General features: G+C 39.5%; 1 protein-coding gene across 1 annotated transcript in view; it reads left to right on the top strand.

Moving 5' to 3' along the window:
* Nucleotides 1–3467, top strand: part of CNTNAP2 (contactin associated protein-like 2) — a 1798324-nt gene that overhangs the window by 1084420 nt on the left and 710437 nt on the right. The gene's annotated exons all lie outside the window — the stretch shown is intronic.

The raw sequence follows: 3467 nt of genomic DNA, 5'->3' as shown, positions 1-3467 counted from the left end.
CAGTGTGCAGTAATGTCCAGGCCTTCCCATTCGCTCACCGACTCACCCAGAGCAACTTCCAGTCCTGCAAGCTCCATTCATGGTAAGTGCCCCACACAGAATGTACCATTTTTTATCTTTCATACGGTATTTTTACTGTACCTTTTCTCTGTTTAGATATGTTCACATAGACAAATACCACTGTGTTACAATTGCCTACAGTATTCGGTACGGTGACAGGCCATACAGGTTTGTATGTAGCCTGGGAGCAATGGGCTGTACCATACAGCCTGGGTGTGCAGGAGGCTGTACCGTCCAGGTCTGTGTAAGTGCACTCTATGATGTTCGCACAGTGAGGAAATCACCTAACAGTGCATTTCTCAGAACATATCCCCATAATTAAGGGACACATGACTAATATAAACATAAAATAAGGTTTTACTCGTCATTGTGTTACTACACTTAACAAATTGCAATGGAAAAACTGTCAATATAAATATATTTCTACACCATAACTGTTAATGATGTCAAAATAATATTTTATCAAAAACCTTTATTACAATGTTAAAATTAACAATGTTGCAACCATATCTTTACATAGGTCCTTAGTTAATTTTTTAAAAATCAAGTCCTAGAGTGGAACTGCTGTATCAAAGACTATGCACTTTCTTAAGGGGGCTTTTGAAGACTATTGTTAAACAATATTGTACTCCCACCCACCGTAAGCTACCAACTTCTGCCTATGAAACTGCAGCCATATCAGGCTTGGACGCTTCACCTAAAATTTCTTCACCCACCATAACCTACTGAAATTTTTTATTTAGGTCATTGTGATACTAGTTTATTGTATCACTACAATATACTGTTATGATACAGTATGACTCTAAGTCAGCAATGACTCTAAGTCAGTTCCCAGCCTGTCGTCCTGGAGGTATCTCTGGGTGCCTGGGCACGCCCCAGCCTCTGATCTGGGTGCTCAGACAGTTCACTGATTCTTTGGTTTCCCACTGGCACCACGATTATCTACTTCTAGGACTCTGGTCTGGTCCATTCTTCTATCACCTTGCAACTATATCAGGCTCGTACCCTTCCCTAAGACTTCCTCACCACCATAAACTAAACTATGTTCTCCACCCTAAGTACAACTATTTCACCAACACACCTCGTCTCTTCATGAGACAGCAGTAAAAGCAGGAAACCCAGGATTCTGCATCCTCTTCACTGTTCTGGAAATAGGGGAATTTGGCTTCCCCTGGATTGCATCTTTTACCGATCACATTACTGTTTTCTTATCCGTTCTTTCATTTATTGAAACTTCTGTTATTAATAGCTTCTGACTAAAGTGAAAATAGTAATCTGTGAAATATATGGTATAATGTGCTATCACTGTATAAAGAAAAGACCTGAAACACTCCTCTGTAATTGTGAATTTTCTGGTTCTTAAACAATTTCCTGAGTTCTTGAGGCCATGTGTCCTGAGCGCCCCTCCCTCTCGAACCCAGCAGTGGTGAGGAGACCGAGGCCCACACTCAAATGCGCGGGGAGTGTCTGGATGCGCCTTGCGGTTCTGTTTCATCCAGAGCAAATGCTCTGCCAGGGGACGCTGGCGGTGAGAAAGCACAGAATCAGGTCGGGTACGGGCCTGAACTGACCTCCCTCAGGAGGCTGTAGCTCTCAGAACTACTACTGAGAAAGCTGGTCCTTCAGGTGAAAACACGGACCCAGGAGTCCCATTTTTCAAATTATATCTCATGAGAAGGTAATATCCAATGATGTTCATCTGAGAAAAAAAAAAGTTATTTTGTCAATACTAGGTTGATTTTTTTTAGACCCTCAAATAAGCATTTTGAATTTCCTAAAAGTAGGATGCAATATACAGTGTTTTCCAAGTTGTTTCCGTGCAACCGCTAGTAACACATAGAACGCTAGTATAGACTGTGACGGGATCGTGAAGCTCAAGCCCGGGGATTTTTTTGTGGGGCTCTCGAGTACTCCTGCCTCAAGGTTACACCCTCCCCCCATTAACTGGGACTTCTGGAAGTGACCAAGACCTGAAAGGGAAGGAGGCTAATTCTAGTGGGGTGGCCCCCAAAACAAATGGAACAGTGTGTGTACCGGGATCGGGGCTCTATCTGCTCACAGGGCCCTTGTTCAGTGTTCAGTTAATTAACTACGGTGGATAGTGTGGAGATACTATCAAAAAGAGGTTATGTTCCCCCAAATGAGGAAAGCCATCTAGGATTCCGTCCTCCTATTGATAGAGAATTGGTTAGAAAATCAGATATTGGTCTGAGGAAAATTCGATTTGGGCGGTCAAGAGACCAAAAAATTGAGTATTTTAAAATATCAGGATGAAATCATTGAAGAAATTTCTTAGCTTTACGTTGTGCTACGTTCATGGAAAAGGTGGTATAAGTTGAAATAATATGTCAAATCTGATTTTTGCCATAGGAAAAATTGTATTATAGGGAGGTATATTTCTAACTACATTCCTGATAGACGATCTACTTAATTCAGACATAAATAGCACACAAATACTGTGTTAAACTTCCCAAATTAGAATTATTTCAGTAGAATAACCCAGTAAAGTCATAGAAAATGACATATATGACCCATTTTCAGAGGACATTGACCCAATATTAGAGTATTAGAGGCTTTTGTGCAAAACTCTTATCTTCCTTATAAATTCTAGTCTTTTTTTTTTTTTTGGAGGAAGGCTGTGGCAAAGCAATTAGCACATTAAGGAATATTTTTAGAAGATTCATGGAATCCAGCAATTAAATTCCTTGAGAAAATTTGAACTGAATTCTCAACACTTTGGAAATACTTAAAGCTAGTAAATGATCTTTTGAGTGAGTGATCCAGGGAGATACCCCTTTGTTTCTCTAGATATTTCTCTGTTGAAATCTAGGTAGGTGTCAGACAGGTCACGTTTCAGATGCTCTTTAGACTTCAAAACGTTACCTTCCTGCTTTCAGGAAGCCATTTCGTCAGCTTTTGCACAGTGTATTCACTGTGGACCCTGCTGTTATGCAAGGTACCACCATGGCTAAAAATTCACAAGACCATTCTTATTTGCACTGAATTTTTTTTATTTGATCCTTCACAATGTTGATGCTTCTGTTTCAAAAAAGTCTCAAAGCTTTGATTTGATTGCAACTGGATTCATGGGTACCCAAAGCCAAGTTTGATCCTGAATTCCCCGAATCAAAAGTATTTTCATTTCATCTATATGTTCTATACTTGGCCTTGTGTTAACAGACAGCAACTATTTTTACAGCCAGCTTTTTATTTTTTCTTATCAGTCAGTTTTATTAATTGAAAGCATAATTGGAAAGCAATTCCTATTCCTGGCTACGAATCTGTGGTTTTGATTCTATGACACATTTGCCAATAACTAGCAATATTACCAAATAAAGCAGTTTATCTAAGTCTTTAAAATTTCTTTCAGTCTATATATTCCACATGAGATATGATATAGATAGCCA

The sequence above is a fragment of the Propithecus coquereli genome, unplaced genomic scaffold (genome assembly GCF_000956105.1).
Source record: "Propithecus coquereli isolate 6110/MARCELLA unplaced genomic scaffold, Pcoq_1.0 Scaffold75, whole genome shotgun sequence".
NCBI lineage: Eukaryota > Metazoa > Chordata > Mammalia > Primates > Indriidae > Propithecus > Propithecus coquereli.
Note: the sequence above shows the minus strand (reverse complement) of the source record. Positions and strands in the feature narration are given on the sequence as shown.